Source organism: Dendropsophus ebraccatus, chromosome 4, assembly GCF_027789765.1.
Source record: "Dendropsophus ebraccatus isolate aDenEbr1 chromosome 4, aDenEbr1.pat, whole genome shotgun sequence".
NCBI lineage: Eukaryota > Metazoa > Chordata > Amphibia > Anura > Hylidae > Dendropsophus > Dendropsophus ebraccatus.
Window position 1 is genome coordinate 118532896 of NC_091457.1, and position 25702 is coordinate 118558597.

Genomic DNA, 25702 nt, shown 5'->3' on the forward strand with positions numbered 1-25702 from the left:
ATTTTTTCCCAGGATTAGAAAAACACCAGTTGTGCATGGTTTTGCAGCTTTGTCCCATTTTTTAATTCAGGACAGTGTCATCAATTAGTATAATATGTCATATGGTATGACTGACTGTTAAAGCCTTGTAGTTCATTATACAGTCCTAGTATGTTCTTGAAATATCACATTTACTCTTGGCCTCCATAGATCTTTTTTACATGTAATATTTTGGATAATATCTGTAGCCAAAACCAAAAGGCCAAAACAGAAAAGGAAAAAAAACTTTCCATTCTATGTTTTCTTTGTGTTAGTTCCACTTCTGGTTTTGGCTACAAATACTGACCAAACTTTTACATGTAATAGAGGGCTTACACATCCATTAGTTAGCAACATTGAAGACTGTTGGCAGGTTGGAGTCTCCAATGAGACATCAGGGGTCCTATGACACCCAAACTAGAGAGGTGGTCTACCACGTGTTAAGCTTTTTCAACCGTTTCAGTAACACCCATAAATTTCAATGGAAGTAGCCTTGCTGAGGAGTTGTTTCTCTTATATGTGGTACGTCATAAAGGGGAGACCAACTTATTAGATATTTATGGCATAACTTGATCATATCCTGATGTTTTAAAATAGGACAACCCTACATTACCGTCAGTACTTGTCAGATTGGCACTCGCTTGCTCATCGCTCCCCAATTGCTGCCTGCACTAACGATTAAGAGTGGGGGTGCTGCGAAAGGGGGAGTGGTTCCTAGAATGATCTTTAGCCCGTAGGAGATAGCAGCGGTGTACTGCCGCCGCTCCTAAATCACGGAGTGATGGACAGCAGACCTTCCTTATCATTCAAAAATCTTGAAAGACAAGGATCAGCCAATATCTGGCATGTCGGCTTATCATTGCCTTTTAACAGCAGCTATTACACCAAGCGATTATAGGCCATAACGTCCGATAATTGACCGAATATGGCTGATAATTGCTTGGTGTAATAAGCCTTTAGAATAGATGGTTGCAGATTTTCTGGTATGTGGTACTAAATAAAGCCCTCTAAATATTATCCTATAGCCCGCTATCTTACCCTATAGACCCCCATCTTATGTCAGCTATGTTAAGTTACATTAAGTCTCATAAGGAATCCTACAATTGTTTTAAAAAAAGAAAACTTTAAACCTTTGCCTTTCTAAAAAGATCCCAATATTAGCATTCAACCGAAAATAACAGCTTAAAATATAGTCACCGGCTGTGTATTCCAGCTTAATTTGTCTTGGCCTAGAGAGAATGGAGATTACAAGGCTATACAATAAGGAAATGACATGTTGAAGATCACGCATGTGGGACTGAAGTGTTAATTACCAGCACTAATTAATTGACAAGGTTGATATTTACATATTTTTGGAGGTTTCGACGTTTTATCACTTTGAGATGATAATCTAATTGCTTTTCCAGAATTCCGCAGCTTGTTCTTGATTTTGCTTGGCTCCGTAGCCTTACAATCTGTGCCTCGCTTGTGTGTCAGAATTTGGGCGACTTAACAGTTTACCAGTCAGAGGAGAAAAAATGAAATTCTATTTGTCACCATATTTTTCATTGCTGTCTGTGGAAACAAATCAATGAATTCTGCTTCCTCAAAAGCTCTCGTATTAGACAGCGGTAAAACTTGTAGCTCCTGGACCTTGATGGGATGTGTAACCGGGCCCCTTAGGTACAAGGGCTGCTGGTTAGTATACAAACCCTAGGATAGTCTATGAATAGCCAATCTTAGAGGGTGTTCCTCCAGGTTTTTAATTCATTATTGGCCGTTTTGGCAGATAATCGCTTGGTGTAGTAGCTATTGTTAAAAGGCAACAATCAACCAACATGCACAATGTCAGCTGATCCTTGCCTTTCAACATGTTGAAAAATTTGTGAACAATAACGACAGCCATTGCCCCGTGTAATAGGAGTGGTGGCAGCAGACCGCCGCTATCTCTTATGGGCTCCAAAGAACTAAAGATCATCCAGGGAGCCCCTCCCACAGCTCCCCTTGGCCCCCCGCCCTTACCTGCTCGCTGTCATTGTGTGTAATAGCGCCGGCAGTGAGCGGGGAACAAGGACCAATTGAGAGCTGATCTGACTGCTCCTCCCCATCCACCCATGTAATAGAGATGAGTGAACCAGACGGATTTCTGGTTCGTATGAATCAGAAATCTTGGCGGCTGACTACCGCTGTCTGTTCCCTCCGTGCAGCGGGTGGATACATAGTAAGGAACGCCTGGAAAACTGGGATACAGCCATTGGCATTGGCTGTATCCCAGTTTTCTAGGCGTTTCTTACGATGTATCCACCCGCTGCACGAAGGGAACAGACAGCGGGAGTCAGCCGCCAAGATTTCTGATTCATACGAACCAGAAATCCGTCTGGTTCGCTCATCTCTACTGTGTAATAGGGCCTTGAATTGTACAACTAGCCTAGTAAACAGTAAAGGGTTGTGGTGCTCAGCCAAACTGTTGACAGTTGGCCCAATCTGATACTGATGGTCTATCCTAAAAATAAAATAAAAAAATTTAACCAGTTTAAAGGGGTTATCCAGGATTAGAAAAAACACAGCCACTTTCTTGCAAAAACAGCGCCACCCCTGTCCTTAGGTTGTGTGCGGTATTCCAATTCAGCTCCATTTACTTTAGGAGAACTGAGCTGCAAAACCCACACCCAAACTGATTTCAGGAGTGGTGCTGTTTCTGGATGAAAGCCGCCATGTTTTTCTAAACCTGGATAAGCCCTTTAAATAGTAACATTGGCTGGAGTTCCCTTTAATGTGTTTTATAAATCATTATCTATATGTATATTAATCATACCGGGACATCTGACACCTGGAAGGATGTAAAACGGGTTTTCTTTTGCCAGTCGGTTTTCATCTATAGCTAACATTTTTATCCCCTTGAGGTGATCATAGTATATCTGTACACAAATAACAACCTTAGTATTTGCACAAGTCCTCACATGTTGTTCCAACCGGCTGTACAAACTGTAACTCATTTATCTATTTGTCTATACAAGAAGGAAAAACAGCAGAATGGCAATAAATGGAAGGAATCCTAGTGTTCGCCTGAGGACCTTAGCTTGAAGTCCATGCAGGTACCGGCAACACTTCACTCCAGTGCAGTGAAAAAAGCATGACACCACCCATGCTCTATCTATGTATCTGTAGTCCTGTGGTCTGACATTGATAGGATCTAACTGATGCCATCTTATAATTCTGGGGGGAAAAAGTCAAATGGTAAGACCCCTTGCAGCATTACCACAAAGGTCACCTTCATTCCTTAGAAGGATTAACAATAACCCCACCATTCCAGCGCTCCCATAGAGACGCCATCTGATACTAAAGGTGGGATTCCGCGGCGTACAGTTCCGCCCCATTTACTCAGTTTGAACATAAACCTTGGGGGGGATTTATCAATGTTAAAAGTTCTATTTTTTTGGCAAAAAACGCACAGATGCAAATGAATTTATTCACAAAAGCCTGTTTTGCAAATAAATTTTTCACATCTACCCAGTTTACGCCAATTTTGCAGCAGGGGAGCGTGGAAGGGGTGGGGAGGGTGCGGAACAGGGAGTGCGGACTCTAGGTCCACAGAATTTTACGCACGGAAGAATAAGGAAACCTAGGTGTCCCTCCGTGCGCTCACGATTTTTGTAGAAGCAGTGCGCCTCTACGTCGATCTGCGTACTGTCGGCGCTGCAGGAACATTTTTAAGCCTGGCACAAAAAACGTCAGACTTAACAAATGCCCCCTTAGTGTTTACATTGGTGACCTAAACATAATTGAACCAATAAAGCAATAGAACAACAAAACATTAAATTTATAACATAACATGCCATTTTCTTTTACATTATGTCGAAGGCTGGGTGTGTGCACATGGGGAAGAGATGGCACCAGGATGCACTATAGGAAGAAACAAGCTGGCAAGGTCAATATAATGCTTTGGCCAATGTTCTGCTGGGTAAACTTTGGCTATAGGCCTTTATGTGGATGTTGCTTTGATGTGTACCACCTACCTAAACATCGTACTTGACAGCAAATACTGATGAGAAGAATAGGACTTAAAGGGTAACCATCATTTTTGTGAATGTTTTATGTGTTATCATCGTGTCATTAATTTTGATCTATTGACTTTCTATGAGCCCATTTACTGCTCACTCAGCTCTTGAAGGAAATGGTACAGTGTTCAGCTGTGCATATCTGTCCCAGTGTTTTAGCAGTTGGGAGGTTTCTCGAAACATGGACCTTAGCCAAATTTTCTGACATGTCACTATAATGTGTCACGAATTACAGGAATGTGTAGAAAAAATGGTTCAGTGTATGAATACTTAAAAAAAAAATTAAGGGTTAAAGTGTTATGACTTTTAAAATCTAGATGAACAGTAGATGTGAAATAAAGCAAGTTTGCAATATATATTCATTATTTTTTCTGTTGTTATCATGCTGTAAAACAAAGCTGAACTTACCAGAAATCCAGGTCCAGTCTCCTGAAGGCAGATTTTCTGATTGGTTGAAAAACACAGACTAAACGCAGGAATTCCGGCCAGTATAGAGTGTCATGGCTCAATGTGTCCATCAATCACCTGACTGCCTTCTCTCTCTGTTAGCGCTCAGATGGCCTCGGATACACAGGGCTTTCTATTTTCTGAGTCTTTCCTCTTTTTTGAGAAAAAGAGTCAAGAAACAGGAAGTGCTGTGTTTTCCATTATAACTAAAAAATGAATAATGAATATATTGCAAACTTGCTTTATATCACATCTACTGATGATTTAGATCTTGAAAGTTATAACGACAGTGACACTTTAATACTTTTAGTTTTGATTTATCAACGAACAAGATAAGGGAATGAAGAGAAATCGAAATCACATAAGCATAATCACATAAGTGTACTCTTACACAAATCCTATATGATTAACCAATTATACCAAACGTGGTGATAACGAACATCATTTTCATAGCTAAGTTGAAATACAGTTATTAACTGAAACAGAAAAAGTTGTTGAGGACTTAAACTAGGTGAGGAACAGCCAAACTCTGCTACAAAGATGAGGCTTTGGACCATGTTTCATGTCACAGATAATACAACATTGCAAGATTGAGACCAGTTACTGCATCAAGAGGGTCTCTGCATCAGATACTGCATCAAGAGGGTCTCTTCCAGGCAAGTATTTTAAAGCAGACTAGGGTTTCAAGACATGCTGTACGTGCTGAAGAAGCTCCAAGGGCAACTCAGAGGATCGTAGATGTAGTTGTCGACCAAGGCAACTTAGTGCAGCAAGTCAAAGACACGTCATGCTTATATACCTTCAAAATTAGGAGATGATGTTCAACAGTGCAATCAGCTAAGAACTGGCAGAAGTAGGACCCTAGTACATACAGTACATCTACTGTTCGAGGAAGATTTACACAGTAGTGTATGTATGATCTGATAGTTACCCTTTAAAGCGACTCTGTACCCACAATCTGACCCCCCCCCCCCCCCCAAACCACTCGTACCTTCCGATAGCTTCTTTTAATCCAAGATCTGTCCTGGGGTCTGTTCGGCAGGTGATGCAGTTATTGTCCTAAAAACAACTTTTAAACTTACAGCCTCGTGCCCTACGGCCGTGGCTTAGAATATCTGTGCCCTAACTTTCCACCACCCCTCCGTCCCTCCTCCCCACCCTCTTCATCATTAGTAATGCCACTGAAACATTTTCTCCATGCTGAACATTTGCACAGGTGTCTTAATGATCCAGCCTATGTGCCGGGTTAAAACAGGTGAGGAATAGGAGACAATCTGCCTGGAGCATTCCTAATGATGAGGAGGGCGGGGAGGAGGGAAAGAGAGGATGTGCCAGCCTAATGCATACACAATCTAGGCCACTCCTGTAGGGCACGGGGCTGCTAGTTGTTATTTAAGACAATGACTGCATCACCTGCCGAACGGACCCCAGGACAGATCTTGGATTAAAAGCAGCTATCTGAAGGTACAAGCGGTTTGGGGGGGGGGGGTCAGATTGTGGGTACAGAGTCGCTTTAAATTATCTGTACATGAAGTTTTAATAAAGACAAAACACCTAAAACATCATGTAGACTCCGTGACTTGACAATAGATAGAAAGATGGCTGGACCATGGCATCATCTTGTTACCAGTGTATTTCGTGGTAGATTGTAAACTGTTATGGTCAGGCCACCTATATGCAACTGGGATTTGAATATTCTATTTTCTGTGTACGCAGTATATGGAGATCGAGTAGAGTTTGATTATAACTATTCTTCCTTCCACGTCCCAGGCAGCAGTTATAAATTGTATGTGTATAGAAAAGCCTGCGCCCCCAGTGGAGGCTTAAATACCACCTTACAGTTGAATATTGTTTAATTCACATTGTTGTAGCGGTCAGGCTTTGCTGGGGAGTTTGATTTGCCAATTTCAGAGTCAGACCTTGCAGGTGGCATACATTGTAGATCCATTCGTGCCAACTTTTACAATGCAAGGCGAGAGAAGTAGTAAAATTTGCATCACTTGGCTGTTTTAGTCTAATGTCTGTGTTAGTATAGTACTACTAACTTATGTACATGTTGTGCTAGCAATTGTATTTTATTTTTGGGCACCTTCAATTAGTGGCAACACTGTGCATGTAAGCAAAAAAAATTACTGTAATTCAGTCCTAACAAATTTACAGGCACAATAAGCGCATTGATTATAATAGGCACATAGCCCTCACATTGTGAATGCGGAGACATTAAAGAATTGTCGTGGTTTTTTTTTTTTCATTTTTTTTTCCCCTCTCCTTCCTTTTCTTGCCGAAGCTTAAAAAGGTTACGGCCTGTTCATTTTCAATTTTTAAATTGTAGTCAACGTCCATTGTTCTAGTTTTAGAAGACAGAAAATTTTTGCATTGTTTGTTTCTTTTGTGGTTTTAGAGCATCATAACAAGTAATTATTTTACGCTGTTTGTCAGAAGGTTTTGCGAATTGTACCTTTTTTAACAAAGATTTGGACATTCTTTATATGGAAGGAGATTTAGAGTAGTATACTAAACTGTGTGAAGGGAAATTGTGTAGAATTGTTTTAAGGCAATACAGTTTTTTTTTAATATATATATTTCTCTATTTTAAGATGACCTGTCAATAAGATAATAAGATGTGTCTCCCTGCACATTGGTAAAAGTTGTCAGTTTATTTAAACATTCCAGGAGGAATTCCAGAGGAATGGCATAATGCTAAGGATTAGAGATAAGCGAACTTGCTGAAGGTTCAGTTTTGCACAAACCTGAACGATTACCATTTCAAACCCCCCCCCCCTGCCACACACACACACACACACACACACACACACACACACACACACCTGGAGAATTTAAATGCAGTCCTGGAATAGATGGAGTGCAACAATATGCAGAGTGCAACAACGGCCATTGTTTAACAGCACTGCTGCATTGAATAGCACTCTATGGATCCACGTTCGTTGTGTGTACACTCTCTATTTTTGTGTTCTATTTTGTGTGGTGGCTACTCAGTGAAAAGTGGCCGTACAAGATAGCCTGTGCTCACAGTGCAAAGTATGGCTCCCGGCCATACTTTACATTATTTTCTATGGCAAATTGGAGCGTGGCACACCCGAATGTGCCCGCATTCCAATTCAAATGAAGTTATATTCATCCTGCTGGTACTGCAGTATTGCAGTCAAACAACAGCGGCTGTTCATACAGGGTGTGAACATAGCCATAGGCTGGATCCAACAGTACCAGGAAGGTGTGTAGTATAATTATCCTGCCGTCATTTGTGGGTCATGGGGTCAAAGAAGCCAACAGTACAAAACAATAAAGATGAGAGAATTGGTGTAAAGCTGAAGATGTTAGATATTGCCACACCAATATGCAATTCTCAGGGATTCTTCAATCTGCTGCCTAAGGCAAGATACTCATCTCACCTCATGAATAATACGGCCCTGGTAGGGTGGACCTTGACAGTGATCTGTTCTGGATTCAACACCATCTGTCTTAATTCACATTTTGCAAAATATGATTTGCAAAGGTCCTTTGGTGTCCAGTAACAGCCAAAAATATAGTTATCATTTACAATACAATCCAAAGAAAATGACAGAATTGTCTCGGTCCGCACTAGAGTCAGTTATTTTGGTGCAGAAGTCTCCAACCATGAACATACAGCAGTCAATGTAACCAGTTTAGCAGTAAATATCTGCGAATGTTAGTTCAACCCGTTTTTGAGTTTATTACTCTGTAAAAGTTGAAGGGCACTATCCCCTGCCGAGCACAGGGATCCTGCTGGCTTTGCCAGACCTTGGAAATATGTTTTGAATGACCAAATGCATCTACAACTTTAATCGTAGGAACCAAACCAGACACAACAAACCACAAAACATTCAGCCCTCGCTGGTCATAACTCATGTGTACAGGATCCAACCTTAGCAGTATTTACTCAAAGCCGGATTTCTGCCACTGGCTGTTTCCAAGAAGATTGTCAGGTTTTGAAAGGTTGCAGGTAAGACTTTATTGTCCTCTGTGTATACAAGTTGTGTCATGAGCACACACATAGGAGACAAAATAAACAAAATAAAAGGGTATTCAAGGTTATTCCCTGAACAACATTAATTAGAAGTTGTAATATTAGCAGGAGTTCCCTTTCCAACACAAGTGGTCATCAGGCTGGATGTGTTATTTGTCAGGTTGGGTCATCAGCAGGTGCTTAAATGTGGTACAGAACCAAGAAAGGTGTTATAGCCAGAGACCAGTGCAGTGTGTAGCTGCGGACATTGAGGTAGCAAAGACATACAGGGTATCATAGTTAACATGCCTCATTTTTACCTAATTCTCACCTGGAAAATTTTCCTATAGAGATTATTATTGAGATTATTATCGAGATTGCTCAGGTTTATCCAAATTCAAGTGTGTAGCATTTGATTACCTGCACGCTTGGGTTCGCACATCTCTAGATGTGATGCATTTTGGATATTTGTTATTATAGGAACTCTCTGAACACAGGGGAGATAAGACATTAAAGGGGAACTATCAGCAGGTTAGACAAGTCTAACCTGCTGATAGAGCCCTAGTGGGCACGAAGGTATGAAGGTATGTCTGTTATCTTCATCCTCTGTGCCTTTCCTGTGCTATTAGTTGTGAAATCCTTTGCCTGGTAAGCCATCAGGAGCCCAGGGGGCGGAGCTTCCTCTCCCTAGTGGCGATCCGGACCGCCCCTTCCATTGATAATCATTAGAAGGGGTGGGCTGTAGCCTGCACAGCGATCCACTATGTAACTATTATTTGGGGCAGAAATTGCATTCCTTAATCCAAGGTTATGACGGTTGGACTAAGGACCTCTTGGCAGGGACAGTTCTGCTTTGTGGTAGCAATGCTGTCAAGGGGGAGGGCTTGTCTATGTCAACTAACCTTAGGAATAGACTCTTTGAGTTTTATGGATGAAGGGTCATGATTTGTGTCGGGCCTCCCCATTTTTACTTAAATGTTTAAAATAAAAAGCAGCGTATGCTGCAATATTTTCCGCCAAAGTATGTTGTGTTTGTATCTACTTGCAATGTATATGTTTTGGGTGGTGTTAGGGTTCACCCCTTAGCTGTGCTTTTATCTCCTGTCATTTGCTCTTTGACCTCTTCTACAGTTAAATCAAGTCTACTTTTAAAGGGGTACTCCAGCGGGAGGGGCACTTTTTTGTTGGGACCAGGGAGGAGGTGGCCGAGGGAAGAGACATCCACTCACCTCCCCGGTTCCAGCTGCGGGTCCCGCATCACGGCGCTTGGGTGCCCGGTTCCCGGCCACTTCCTGGTGTCTGACGCGAGCCCGATACGTGACGTCTCAGGTCCGCTCAGCCAGTCAGTGAAGGAGGCGGGATCCGTTTCAAGTCCGCTCAGATCCCGTCTCTGTCATTGAGTGGCTGAGCGGACCTGAGACGTCACGTCTCAGGCCCGCGTCAGACACCTGGAAGCGGCTGGGAGCCGGGCACCAGAGCGATGCGGGACCCGTCGCTGGAACCGGAGAGGTGAGTGGACGTCTTTTTCCTCGGCCACCTCCTCCCCGGTCCCAGCAAAAAAGTGCCCCCCCCGCTGGAGTACCCTTTTAAGTCTACAATCACTGGCCGCAAACTTAAACACCAGAAAGTAGCAAAAATCCAGCTCACCTCTTCAATGATGAATGTCCATGTGCACGGATCAGCCGGGAGCCACGACAAGTGTCCAGATGATGGAAAAAAACAAGTTTAATGGAACAGGTTCTTGCAAAATCCAAAATTCTACTTTATTTAATCCATATTAATGGCATAATAAGAGGACATACATTTAAACAGGCAATTTACTTTTAGCCTAACAACTGATAGGCTACGTTTACACATCATGATGATTATAGGCGGCCATTATTAGCAAATATCGGACGTCTTTTTGACAGCCGTCAGCAATGCTGAACACAAAATCCCTTAATGTGAACCAGAAGCGAAATTTGGTGGGGGCAAGGGGGGCGGTCGCTCCCGGGCCCACTCAGACAGGGGCCCACTGAGGTCTCAGACAGTTAATGCTGTCTGCAAAAGCTATTGCTTTTGCAGACAGCATTAACACGTCAGTAGTGGCCGAAACTGTATGCGCTCGCACTCCTAATGAGCACATACAGTTCCGACTGGGCCAGGATGTGATTGACACAGCATCAGGAGCCATTGGCGCCTGGCTGTGTCAATCATTCTTGTGGCCGGAGGCAGCATTATGCCTCCAGCCACAAGAGGCTGCGATCCGCATTGGCGCACGCCCCCCCCCCCGCACTGCCGCGCCCACACCCTCCTTTATGCCTCTCTTGCGACCGCAAGCACGGTCTTGCTTGCGGCCGCAAGAGGCAATCTTGCCCCCGTCTGATGCGTCGCTCCCTGGGGGATTCCGAGGGAGCGCACGTATCAGGAACCTTAGTGCGCGTCGCTGGGACTTCCTGTACCGGAAGTCCCGGCCCGGGCGCACACTCAGCTTCCGGATGTGTGCGCTGCCCGGGAATCCCCCAGGGAGCGACGCATCAGCCGGTACATCAGTCACTGTGTTGTAATCTGATATAGAAAAAGCTTATTGATTGTTTCTGATAGCAACCTGCACAGAATAGTGACTGTAGCTCTGGAGTAAAACAGAAGTTGTAACTCAGGAATATATATGTGAGATATATATATAATTTTTTTAATTAATTTATTTATTTATAACTTTCTTAACTAGTTTCAAGTATGTGACGTGTCATGTTCTCTATAGTGACTTTACAGGTGGGGTTTTCCTGTAATAAATATGATGTAATAAACCACTAGCCAGAAATATCAAGTATCATCGTATTTGTGAACAAATGTCAGGAGGTGTCGGAGTCAGACTCATAAGTTGTGGCATCTCAGATTCCTAAAACATCCGCATTATGTGGGTCAATAGCAAACACCTGATTGTAATGCATTTCTAATCGAATTCCAGCGCCTTGCCATGAAAATAAATATGAGGCCTGCTGCCTGTTTTGATGCTAATTTAATGTCTTTCTCCCTATTGAAAAGCAATTAGAATATGGATATTAAATGTATTCCAGGAGGAACGTCGTGATGCTTGTTTACTGTGAAGTCATAAGGTTTTGTCATTCGGTTTGTAATGCAAATAGAACCTACAAAACAAGTAAAAAGTTTACTTATAGTTTGCAGAACACTTGAGGCATAACTTACATATTGAGTTATGCTTAGTACAGGGCCTTAGCGGCCAGGCCTGGCACCAATGCTCCACCCTCATAGGCCCTGCACTTGGTATAACAAAGTATATTAGTGATACCTTAAGTGAACTCCTTGATATTCCTGGTATAATATGGTTATGTCTATTTATTATAGGTTGATGTACTGTTGGTTAGTCATGAACTTTAAGCATCCTCACATCCCCTTTGGTGAAACTTAGGAATAGCTATTTCTCCACCCTCTCCTTAAAATTACCAGCTGACATTTCGATAAGTCAGATTCTTATGGCTGAGGACAGATGGAGGAAATAAACTAGTATATTAAAAATATGTATGGCAATGTGTAACATGCTTTATTTTGACATGATCTGCTTCTTGCTAGTTTGTGAAATCTTTAACACCTGGAAAACCTTAAGTCGAAATCGAAGCGTTCTGTCATGTTCTTATGATAGGGTGTTAATGGAACTGAAGTGGTGCAGAATATTAGGGTGTTAGGCTCTAATCTCTTAAAGAAAATGGTACCTATATGTTTATAAAAGCTAAAAATAATCCAACCTGGTTACCAACCAGTCATCAGTGCGGGTATGGCTTCTCTAACACCTGTCAGTCACCTGTTATCTTTGGGAAAGCCACATCTGGCCATACATTTCCCCTGCAGCAGCCACTACAGGAGAAACACGTTGTTCCACTATCATCATTCAGTTGAATGGTCGTTCTTGACATGCATGGGCAGGCCAGATCCATAGAGTGGGATTACTTACATAGTGAATCTCTATTCTGGCACATATAGGAAGGTGATCAGAGTTGGCATCAAATGTAAAATAGTCCGCCTAGGAACTTTGAAGGTAAATTAACCCAACAATAGAGGCAGTGAATATAAACACATTATTATTATTATTATTATTATTATTATTATTATTATTATTATTATTAGGAGCTGTGATCATATAGAGGAGAGGTTGTATCTGCCAACACAGCAGAATTAGAAATTGGAAATATCCTATGCTAGCTATCCTGTGCTATGCTAGCAGGGGCGTAACTAGGATTCACAGGGCCCCATAGTAAAAATCTCTTGTGGCCAGAGGCAGAATCTCGCCTGCAGCCACAAGAGTGACTGGCAGAGCAAATGGCTGCTTGTTTTGTCAGTCCACTGTTTTTAACTGTAAGGGCCCATTAAGAGCCCTTATGGTTAAATACATAGGTGCAGGAGCAGACTACCATTTGCTAAACCCTTTATGTACTGCAGTGTGTAAGTACCCCAATGTTCACAAGACAAGAAAATATCTGCTTTACTGCTGGTGCACTGATGACTGAGGCAGGCAGATAGAGAACAGAGGTCAAGGGTTATCAGTTCAGTAAAGCAGAAATCTCTTTGTCTTCTGCTTGTTAACCCCTTTTTTTGTGTTGTAGTGTGTAAGTATACATTGGGTCACTTACACACTGCAGTACATAAGGGCTTAAGCAGAAGGACACAGGATTGCTTTAACATTCTCCCCTGGGCCCGCCTCCTACACGGGGACCCATAGCAGCTGCCTACCCTGACTTTTTTTTTCTCTCAATGAAATTACAGACCCAGTGCAGCTTTTCTGTCCTAATCCCCTCAGTCTACCAATGGTTATTGTTTTATATGGTAGCAGCAAAGGAAATTTAATTCTAAAGAGCAAATGGTCATATATATGAGAGGGCACCTCTACTAGTGACTGTACATAGAAGAAGGAGTCCATTAAAATATGGACCCTCTTAAGCGAAAATTGTCTTCTTTCAAATCAACTGGTCAGAAAGTGTCAGAGATTTTTTATTTACTTCTATTTACAAATCTCCAGTCTTCCAGTACTTATCAGCTGCTGTATGCCCTGCAGGAAGTGGGGTATTCATTACAGTTTGACACAGTGCCCTCTGCTGCCACCACTGTCCATGTCAGGAACTGTCGAGAGCAGTAGATAATCCCCATAGAAAACCTCTCAGCTCTCCAGACTGGAAAGAATACACCACTTCTTGCAGGACATACAGCAGCTGATAAATACTGGAAGACTTGATATTTTTTAATAGAAGTAAGTTATAAATCTCTGGCATTTTCTAGTAACACTTGATTTTAAAGATTTTTTATTTTTTTTTGCTGGAGCACCCCTTAAATGCAACAGCGATTATTATTCAAAAGAGAAGGCCTGGTGTTTCCCCTTTACACCATTTCCATGGGCCAATTCCTCAGCTATGCTTACACTGCAGTTTCTCTAGAGAGGGAAATCCTGCACAGGATCTTGTAGTTGTACAACAAAGAGGGTGTAACCAAACAAGGCTCGTCCCTCTGTCTATATTGCCGTAGCATGGTCCTCCTCTATAATAAGTACTTCCTTGCTAGGCATTTAAAGGGAGGTCCTAAGCAGAAGACCCAACTTCTTCCTCTATGTCAATATTGCCTGATATTACCTCATATATGAAAACTGAGTCATACATGAGATTGTGCGACCAAGGAACTGTATGGAAAAGAAGGAAATAAGAATTCTTTGAAAGAAGTTGCTGATTGTATGGTAAGGATTTCTCTCGTCTTTTATGTAGTAGTAGTTTACAGGTTTGCAGAGAATAAACATGTTGATTGTTCGGGGACATCCTCTGGGATCCAGCAGCTGCCTCTTCCTTGCTCCCGGTAGACCTTTTTTTTCTTTCTACCATAGATATATCGCTAAGGGGAGAAGTATGGGTAAGATGAAAACTTAGAAATCAGAGAGCTGCTGTTTGTGAGAACAAGGTGTTTGTAATCATATTCCCCCAGCACTTGTTCATCTGCAGAGATGCTGAGTGGCGGAGGCCTCGCGTGGCTCTGTAGTCAGACAACACAGAACAATTGTTCGAGCGAGTGCGATCGCTGGCATCCAAACCTAAACATGTTATTGTCCAGGAACACTGTGTGATAACTGCAGGCTCTCCGCTGCGGCTCCCAGGTTAATCCTCATCTGATTTAGAACAATAGAAAATGCTGAACATATGTAGATTCGTCCACTGATGGAATACTTCCACTTCCTTAGGCTTATAGTACAAGGCTGGTTGCGTCTTAAGGAAAGATCAACAGATTTTATGTTAAATAGTTTGGTAGGTATAATGCTTGGATTGTAGCGAGTATGGATGCCAAGAACATTTGCAACTATACTAATAGGGCAGCATGGTTTACCTAATAAGTCACTGCTATCCAAAAAGAGCCACATAGGTGTTTCACCTGTTTAGACCTGATCACAACTTAAAGGGAAAGAGTCACCTAGTTTTTGTTTTTTTTTACAGGTTAGTGCCAGATACTGAAACGTTTTTTTTTTTTCTGATCAATTTCTATCTCCTGATTGTATTTTTCTTTTATTTCATATTTAGTACATTATTATAGGGGTAGCCATCTTGCCTAAGCTATTCTTAAAGAGGTATACTCATCACAACAACTATAGCTAAAACAGCTGGTCTTTAAAACTTAAAGGGGTTGGCCACTTTATAGTAAAATGGTTCAGTGTACAGTATTAGTAAGTGTACTCACAGCCCTTACTGACAGCAGCTCCCTGTGTACCTCATAGAGATAAAATCAAATTCCCCCTCCTCCAGGCTGGGCTGCCCTGCTTTGTTTTGTTTCTGTCCATAAGATGGCCGACATGGAGGAGCATGTGACCATGCCCCGCCCCCAGTGTCCTCCATAGGCATAAAAAGGCTCAGTGGTGGACACTGGGGGCGGGGCATGGTCACATGCTCCTCCATGTCGGCCATTTTATGGACAGACTCACCACAGAGCAGGGCAGCACAGCCTGGAGGAGGGGAGTCTGATTTTAGCTCTATGAGGTACACAGGGAGCAGCTGTCAGTATATACAGTGAGTACACAGGGAGCAGCTGTCAGTATATACAATGAGTACAGTTACTAATACTGTAAACTTAAGTATTTTACTATAAAGCGGTCAACCCTTTTTTAGAAACTTTGCAGTTGGTTCTATTTACCCTTTGAGCACTGTCTCTCTGCTAGGCACTCAGCGCTGTCTGTCATGTTTACAGCTTGTTGTCTTGGTTCCTGGCCACCTATCTGTGTTCTCAGCGGTGGCTCACTCACTCACTCACTCCTTTTCTATGAAGGGAGAGGTGGTCAGGGATCTCTGAGCAAGGACAGCCACCTTGTCTGCAGTACAGATATGCTCTACAGCAAACCCCATGGCCATAGGCACAATAGACTGAAGAGGGCCCTATTGTCAACTGTAGGAGAGCTTTCTAGGCATGCTCTGTGACCTGCATAGAAGTCACTGTGCAGGTAGGAAGAGAAGAGGCTGTGACTATAACCTCTTGTAAATGGCCTGAACCAATTGTTTAAATATGAGATGAATGGATCTCGAGCACATTTGCGTCTTTCCGAGCACATAGCATTTGATTATCGGTGACTGCAGAAGTTGGATGCAGCCTAAGGCCGTGTTCACATGGTGTATGAGACTGGCCCTTCTGTGACTTGGCTATGTCACAGAACGGCCGGTGTCAGAGAAGATCATCCCGGCTGGTACTGCAGTACCGGCAGGATGATCTTAATTTCTGTTGAATTGTGATGTGGGCTCATCCATGTGTGCTCACAGCCCAATTCACCATAGCACACAATAGAGAGTACGTCCAGAGCCGCACTCTCCATTGTGTGATCTGACATGTCTGTGCGGCCGCTATTCAATGTGTATACACTCTGGCCGGGATTCCATTCATTCACATAGAACATATCTTTTACATTAATCACGGCCGTTGTTGCAAATTGCACACATTGTGTGAACATGTCCAAAAAGTGTAATCGAAAACATGGATACAGCCTATGATCTTCTGCTTTACGTCCTTGATCTTCTTGGTCTTCTGCTATAAGTCCTACCTGAACTCTGTAGAAGGCTGTGTAGTACAGATGCAAATTAGCCCTCCTTACTACAGGGGGCACTGTGATTGACAACTAACATGCTGCCAGGTAATCTAAACTACGTTCTATGCAGCTTCTTCCCCAACAGGCGAGGTTAGATGCTTTTAACCTGCTTATAGTTTCCCTTTAAATGATTAGAAAAAGCACAGCTACTTTCTTACATAACACAGCACCACCCCTGTACCCAGGTTGTGTGTGGTATTACAGTTCAGTTCTATTCACTTCCATGGACCATAGCTGCAAAACCACACCCAAACTGAGGACAGTAGTTTTGCTCTTTCTGGAAGAAAGCATCCATGTCTTTCTAAGCCTAAATATTCCCTTTAAGTTTAGACGGGAAGGTGTCATTTTTTTTTTCTTTTTAGGTAAAGTTAAAGGAGTGCTGGGGAGGTCTCATTGCTCAAGCCAGGTCGATGTAAATATAAGGAGTTTATACTAGTATGTATAGTAATATGCAATCAGTTATTATATGTAGAGAATGCCTTGAATGACAAACATAATAGAATGTTAAAATTGTCCTCCATTTTAGCAACAACATTTTTGACCAGATGGGGCAGTATTACTTTCTACGGGTTTTAAATGTGCTTCTTTGAATTAATTCCATTTTGTCATACAATTCTCACTATCCAGTGGATGGTAACAAAACATAATGTTAATTGTATGCACTGAGTGCCCCCTAGTGGTGGCTGCTGGCAGTCACAATTGTATTATTTCTTAGGAAGCAGGAGATTTGATGATCTGTAATAGGAAAATGGAACATTCCCCCTTATAGATCCTTTATTTAAGGGGGATAGCCTCTTTATAATATTGTTCAGTATACAGTATTATTAACTGTACTCACTGCACTTACTGACAGCAGCTCCCTGTGCACCTCATAGAGCTAAACTCAGACTCTCCTCCTCCAGGCTGGGCTGCCCTGCTCTGTGGTGAGTCTGTTCATAAGATGGCTGACATAGATGAGCATGTGACCATGCCCCACCATGGGGCGGGTCACATGCTCTTCCATGTCAGCCATTTTATGGACAGACTCACCACAGAGCAGGACAGGATAGCCTGGAGGAGGGGAGTCTGATTTTAGTTCTATAAGGTACACAGGGAGCTGCTGTCAGTAAGTGCTGTGAGTACAGTTACTAATACTGTATACTGAACTATTTTAGTATTAAGTGGCCAACCCCTTTAAGAATGTTTGACTTGTTTTACCTTTTGATTGGTGGGGATACAGGTGTTAAAATAAAGAGACAGAGATGTTCAGCAAACAGCTGTGCTTGTTGACTTCTGATAAACTGTTCTTTACCATAGCACTTCTACAATTTCCTTAGACTTCCAGAAAGACTAAGGTTAAAGGGGTACTCCGGCCCGGGAGTATTAAGCTATGGGCGTGGAGGGGGCGGTTATGGACGGCGGAGGTCACTTACCTCCCCGATTCCAGCGCCGGGTCCCGGATTTCACCGCCTGGCACACCCATCCCGTGGCGGCTTCCTGGTGTCAGCTGCGGCATTAGATGTGACGTCTCAAGGCAGCTCAGCCATTCAGCGGCCGTAGCGGAGTCCTACCTTGGCCGCTGAATGGCTGAGCAGCCTCGAGACGTCTTGTCTTATGCGGTAGCTCACACCAGTAAACGGCCACGGGACGGGTGTACCGAGCGGCGCGATCCGGGACCAGGCGCTGGAAGCGGGGAGGGAAGTGACCTCCGCCGTCCATAACCACCCCCTCCCCGGCCATAGCTTAAAAATACCCCCAGGCCGGAGTACCCCTTTAATTCTTTACCACCTTGGCACATGATGGATATTACCATGGACCCCCGTCACCAACCTTAACCTAGACCAGCAGAGTAAGGCAGATTATCGCTCTGTGTAATAGAGAGAACGATCAGGCGATGAAACGTTCTTTAGGCCCAGACCTAAAATCATCAGGTGTCTGGTGCACATCACTAAGTGTAAAAGTGATAAATGGACACGTTCCCGGGTGTCCTCGGGCCTTCCCTGGTGTCCTTGAAGGCCTACCCTGGTCTCTCCAGCTCTGTCTTCTGCTTCCTTCTGTTCTGGACTCAGAACTGACAGGCTGCGGCTGCTCAGTCAATCACTGTCCGAGACAGCCATTGGCTAGTGGTTGGCTGAGCGGCTGGTGGTCTGTCAGTGTAGAGACCAGAACGGAAGGGCAGTGACCAGGGAAGGCCCGATGACCCCAGGGAATGTGGTAAGGTAATTTAATACTTTATTATTTTACACTAAAGGCAAAGGCTGCATGGACATCGATAATGATGTCCGTGCAGCCCTTGCTGCCCAATAATCAACCCATGTAAATGCACAGTAAACAAGTGCCAATCTAGCAGATCATCACTCGTTTATAGTTTATGATCAGGCTGTGTAATAGGACACTTACTATGTATTACCCTCTTAGACCACTGGAGCTATTGTCAGGTATAACCAGACACCCCATCCATAAAGATCTTGTGTCTTAATATTTCAAAAAGAATAAAACCTCACCACCATCTTCTACAAGCAAATAACAGAAATGATATCAAGCAAATAGTCAAATTCTGGTCACCATCCTTGTGGCTAGTGGATTGTGACAACCTTTAGAAGCAGATGGACTGCATAATGCTTGAAATTAGAACCAACTGGAACACTTGACTCCACAGAGCGGCGGCGGTACACAAACATGTAGCTAATTATTTACAGTGCTCCGATCTCACACCATGCCCATGCTAATCTGGCCGCACAATTTGTATGCCTCTAAATTTATATCACTTGCTGAATTGCTTTGCCTTATCTTCCGGTCTTAGTTACCCTCTAAACCTTTCTTGCAGCTCACCCATCGTCTGTACAGCATACAAGCCTCCAGTGCAGGTGCTGGTTCAGGGGAATAGAAAAATGAATGTTTTACACTCCCGAGAGCTAGGCACATTATTGAGGCATAAGGTTTACTGTACATTATACCTCTGCAATATGATTTTATTTTTAGTTATGAATCGGCAGAAAATTTCTTCAGCCCATAGGGAACGGTTTCCAGTTTTTGCATAAGGGTTATTCAGGATTAGAAAAACATGGCTGCTTTCTTTCGAAAACAGGACCATGCTCAGGTCTGTCCACACCCAGACTCTCAGCATTTGATTAGCGGTGGCTGAATAAGTTGGATGGAGCCCTGAAAAAATTGATATGGCCTATGGCTGTATCCATGTTTTCCAGGACTCCCTAGCACTGCATCCAACTTCAGCCACCGCTAATCAAATGCCGCTCACTCAGGTTCGGATGGACCTGAGCATGCTGGATTTACACTCATCTCTATTCAATTGGACTGAGTTGCAGTACGACACACAAACAAGAGGAGATTGATGCTATTTCTGTAAGAAAGCATCTACTGTAGGTTCTTTTTTTTTTTTTTTTTAAATCCTGGATAATCCCTTTAAAAAAAAAAAAAACAGTACTGTAGGTACCTTGCAGTCAACCCTGATTAGTTGAGTTATTGGGCCACTAATCTGCATATTTAGAGCCACAAGTTTCATGCCCTAAAAGTGCACCTGTCAGCAGAGAAACATGGGGGTAGATAGGGCCATGGCTGGATATGGCTCCTCAGGATTCTGGGCATATCTTTATATCTCCATAGTTATTCTGCAGTCATCTATTATTTTACGCCCTCTGCCACTCTACGCCAATAATATACCGAGTTTATTGTGTAACTATGGAGACACATAAGTCTAAATGGTAGGTTATTTTTTTTTTTTAGAAGCAATGAAAGATATTGGTTGCAAAAGTATACATATCCTTTAAGTGGGAATTTGAATCCAGTTTCCATGAAACTTACTTCTCTAATATTTGTGTTAGTTTTTTTTCCTGTAGTCGTCTGGATGTGTTCCCGCAGCGGCTTAGATGCTTCCTTTCGCTTGTCTAATTGCTTGCCATAACAAACTGGCCTGTTTTGTCTTCACTGATGAAATGGTGTCCTTATTTTGTATCTGCGCTGTTTACATCAGATGTTTTGTAGCTGTTGGTTGCTTATCTCTGGGACAAGATTATTACTAGGGAGACTTGATACATCATCTGCAGCGTCCTCAGATTACAGCGAGCTAATGACAGGGCCACAACAGCTCACAAATCACCTTTTTTTTTTTTTTTGTATCGAGATTGTCAGTATAATGAAATAAACTCGACGTGTGCTTACAAAGCGCGCTTAGTGGTTCACTAGGTGAATTCAAAGCAATTTATACTGAATTAATGTGGGCCTGTAGTCTTCATTATCCTGTATCCTAGGACTGTATGATGCGGTGGACCTGGAAATACAACAGCTGTAGTATAGACCCTAGTCTATAGGAAGCATAGCACTGCATGGTATGCAGTATAGATGGTAATGCCCCTTGTTCGCTCCCTCATCATTACAGTCAGCCCCTATGGCACATGAATCCAAATAAACCTTTCTTTGTAATTTACAGCAAAATATAATTCACAGCAAAACTCAACTCTCCAGCATCATAAATAAAATCATGAACACTTTATTAAAAGGATGGACACCTTATTGTAAAATTGTTGTGTGTAGTATAAGTAAGTGTATTCACATTACTTACTGATAGCAGCTCCCTGTGTACCTCCTATAACTAAAATCAGGCTCCGCTCCTTCAGGCTGTGCTGTCCTGCCCTGTGGTGAGTCTGTCCATAAGATGACTGAAATGGAGGAGCCTGAGATCATGCCCCACCCCCCAGTGTCCACCAATGAGCCTGTATATGCCTATGGAGGACACAGAGGGTGGGGCATGGTCACATGGTCCTCCATGTCAGCCATCTTATGGACAGACATAACACAGAGCAGGGCAGCCCAGCACCGAGGAGGGATGTCTGATTTTAGTTCTATACACTTACAAAATACTGTAAACTAAATAATTTTACTATAAATTGGCCAACCCCTTTAAGCTTCTCTTAAAAAACCCTTTTAATTAATTCTGTCCATTGTGATAGAGGGCAAGGCAAAGTCAATCCTGTATCACATACTTTGCCCTGATGGCATACAGTGCCATCTTAGAGCTGCCATAAATCCTCACGTGGGTGCTAGAAAACACAGGGCTTGGAATATAGAACATAGACAACGCTTTCCTGTTACAAGGTCAACATATGGTTTAAATGCTCCTTTAGCACCATAGGTATTGAGAAACTCCAGGGCTGGGCCTTCATTACCCTAAGGCCATGTAGAAGTAACATGCTTAACGTCTATATGTATCAAAGTTTATCCAACAATAGAGATGAGCACTCGAGTTGCACTCTTCTCTATACAACCACAACACATTGACAATGGTCCAAGATGAGATGAAAGTTAGCTATGTGCCAACACAGAATCCAGTCATATTTTCAGCATCATAAGGGCATGGATGGGTATCCCATTAGGTACAGCTGCTATTTTCTTTTCATTGTCAGCTAGGACCAGTAAAAGTATAAGTAGGGAAAGGGCCAACATTTTCTACATGGAGTCAGGCTACCATGGCTTCTCCCAACTTGGCTACGCTGAGAATGAATGCTAACTAGAGGAGTCCAAGAAATGACTTTAATAAGTAGAATGCACATTCTAAACTGTATGGCCAGCTTCATGTGTCTGGAGGACAGTTATCAAAAAAGTGGGGGGGCAATGAGAATCTGGTATGCTGAATTTAAACATGTCTTATCCTTGAAGCTTCTGGGCCCATTAACTATGTTTGAATCATTTTCCGAGCATGAATAGTAGTAGTAGTAGTAGTAGTAACAATGCTTTTATTTGTATAGCACCAACTGATTCTGTAACACTTAAAACCGTTTGTCAATTTCGGTCCCTTTCCCTATTAGGGCTCACAATCTAAGTTGACCTATCAGTAAGTTTTGAGTTTGAAAGGAAACCGGAGAACCCAGAGGAAACTCACGCAAACACGGAGAGAACATACAAACTCTTTGCATACATAGATATTTTTTCATATTTCCTTATTAACCTTGTTGACTTTTTAACCTATTTAAACCTGTTCTTATTTTGTTTGCGTTCCAGCCTCTGTTGAAGTGTGTTGATGGTTACACAGAACAGTGATGGTCAGGACTTCACCATAATATATGAATTGTGAATCATGGTGAGCGACGGGGTGTGACGTCCCACAGTGAACCTGGTAAGGCAAAACATTTGGTTTTACAATGTGGTGGAGATTTATATTAAAATTTTAGACTTTGCTTTTTTTGGGAAAAAATTCAATTTTCTTTGTTGTTGAGTTTTTCCCTCTAGATGTTTTCTATCTAGAGGAAAATATAAAATTCCCTAGAATCCATTTTTTATTTTGGTGATATTTTAGGCTTTTCTATAAAATGCTTGCAAAAAATTGTTAACAAAAAGTTTTAAATTCATAAAATATAGAAAACTTTAATTATGAAAATGGGTATGTGAAGGAGACCTTACTCTGGCTAGATTCTATTTTTTTTTTTTTCTTTGTATCAGTGCCACTGGCCCTCAGCAAAACGTGGCTGAGGTATATACTTGACCACGACAACTACAACTCTCAGGCATAATGGGAGTTGTAGTTTTGCAACAGCTGGAGAGCCAAGGTTCCCTGATTTTGCTTTAAAGGGTCATTCAGTTTTACAAACATTAAAGCCTAACCATTGTATAAAACGCTTGGTTGCTGTACAATATAAGGCTATGTTCACACAACATCTTTTTTTGGCTGTCATTTTAAGGCCAAATAACGTTGGTTATTTTAAAATGACAGTCTTATTATAATCACAATAGTTTTACAAAAGTTACCTTCAAACTAGCCAATAATGACAATGTGTTAGCATAGCTGCACGGTCCTTATACGGCTGCGTGATTTGTAGGCTGCAGGGGCCACAATTTAGCACCAATCAGTGAGATTGGCTGTTGTTTACAGTGCCATTACATGGAACAACAAATTGAGGGGCCCGGGCTGCAGGAATGATCCTTGCATCATTTTGTACTGTCAGTTTAAAGATTGCAGACAGCAGTGTATACTTACATACATTCGGCTTGTGATCCGTCACATCTCCTCCAGCCTTATGCCAACTGTATATTCAGCCCTCACCTCCTCCGGTTGTAAATCATTCTGGAGGAGGCGGGGCCTGAAGATACAGCCGGCGGCTGAACTGGAGGAGATGTGCCGGATCACAAGCTGTGCGGATATAAGTATACACTGCTGCTTGTCGTCTTCTGACACCACAGATATATACATATTGTATATGTACAGTTTATCTTATACGTATCCTATACATATCCTAACTGTGAGGGTTTTTTGTCGTTATCAGGCTTATATCCCCTGTTTACACAAAAAGATGTGTGCCTGACAATTTGTGCCCGTAAGATTGGAAGCCTGCCCTAAAGACCCGATCATTCGAGGATCAGGTGTGTTCCTACTCCTCGGCTGATCAGTGTCATTTTTACATGGCCCCAAAGTCTGACAGATTTACCAGAAATTGTATATTATAATTTTTATTGGTATAAATTACAATGCAAACCTACTCAGGCTCATATCTGGCTTACATGGTGAAAGGTGCGCAATGGAATCCAAAGTTGCACAAAGGTGGCCAAAGTATTTCATGTGACTTTTAGTCATGTGACTTTATTACAGTTAAAACAAATAGCCAAAGAATAACTCCAGAGAAGCTGCAAACATTGTGGTCTGTTCTTCCGAAGTCTCATATGACCTGTGACCTAAATTGCAAAGATATATTTTTTTGCATCTCTCATGTCATGCGTGCACTATGTAGGAAGTCACAATGCGACACTATTCAACTAACCGTATGGATATGACGGAACCCTGATGGATCCAAGACACAGATATCAACAAAGAATTATTTCCTGACTCTTTGTAGTCACCATGTTGCTTTGTTCACAACACTTCTGCGCCATATATAAATATAAATGTGTATAGCAGATCCAAATGTGTATCAAACCTTGGCATACAATTTCTCTGCATCTGCATAGAAAACAAAGCAAAAGAAGCGCTTCAATTACAATTTCTTTTATTTTTATTATTTATAAAGTTGTATTTCAGCTGTGCGTGAGGTGATCAGAGGCTTTCTGCACTGATCAACATTTACTGTACCTCCCCCCATAAAGAAATAAAATAAGTAAAAGAAAGGGTCCAGCTTAATGTAAAAAGATCTAGTGGGCCACACTCTGAGCTGTGTAATGCCGGAGTCTCCGCTGAGCAGGTTTTATTGAATCCAGAGCTGCAGGTGGTATGGAGAATTACTGTGGAATTACAGCTGCTGGAGAAGTATCATCTCATCTGCATGTTAACTTAAGTACTCTTGAGTGAAAGCAGGAGGCTTCAGTACTGATCTATTTTCATGGACCTCAAGGTTTCAATTACATCCTTGTGATGAGTTCTGTGGTAATACTAAGAGACAAGTTTAGTGGAAGTGCTTACTTCTCAAGATGAGGAAGAATTTCTGGTTTAAGGGGCCACTTGGCGTTAACGTGAATCCTCCAGCTAATCATGATATACTTGTTTTGCTAGTGGAACTTACTATAGTCCAAACTTCCTTGTGACTTTTTTTCTCTCTCTATATTTATGCTGTATATCCAATATTTATTCTATCTATCTATCTATCTATCTATCTATCTATCTATCTATCTATCTCCTATCTATCTATCTATCTATCTATCTATCTATCTATCTATCTATCTATCTATCTATCCATCCCATATCTACCTATTCAACCTCTATCTATCTATCTATCTATCTATCTATCTATCTATCTATCTATCTGTCAGTTAAAATTCTACATTTTTCTGGCCATGATATTAATCAGCAGGCCTAATCTCTTTAACTGTCCTTGCCCCCCCCCCATCCCCGTTCTCCATATCTGTCTATGAGCAGCATGTAACCTAAAGACAAGATAGATTCGAAATGCCTTCCCAAAGGTAGGAGGTAGAGATAAAGGGAAGTAACTTAAAGAGGTTGTCCAAGGAAATCTTTAACTCTTCCACTGCTTCCCCTACCATAAAACAATAAATGATCCATACTTACCTCCCCCCTCACTCTCCCAGCTGTGTGACCCCTGATCCGGGGGGCGTGGCTGTTCTGCTGGTGTCCTGCTTCCTGCTTAGTTCTGTAATTTTTATGCAGAGCTTGTTCTCTGTGTTCCAACTCCTGTATGGTGTCAATGA

The 25702-nt window shown here is 42.2% G+C and overlaps 1 protein-coding gene across 11 annotated transcripts in view; it reads left to right on the plus strand.

The window, feature by feature from the left end:
- FOXP1 (forkhead box P1) overlaps window positions 1–25702 on the plus strand; it is a 576401-nt gene that overhangs the window by 54516 nt on the left and 496183 nt on the right. For 10 of the 11 annotated variants that reach the window (XM_069966877.1, XM_069966876.1, XM_069966887.1 and 7 more), the window contains exon 3: window positions 22574–22688. The gene's annotated coding sequence lies outside the window, so the exon portion shown is untranslated. Of the gene's footprint in view, window positions 1–14138; window positions 14204–22573; window positions 22689–25702 lie in introns of those variants that run through there. The other variant, XM_069966881.1, reaches the window with a different exon arrangement.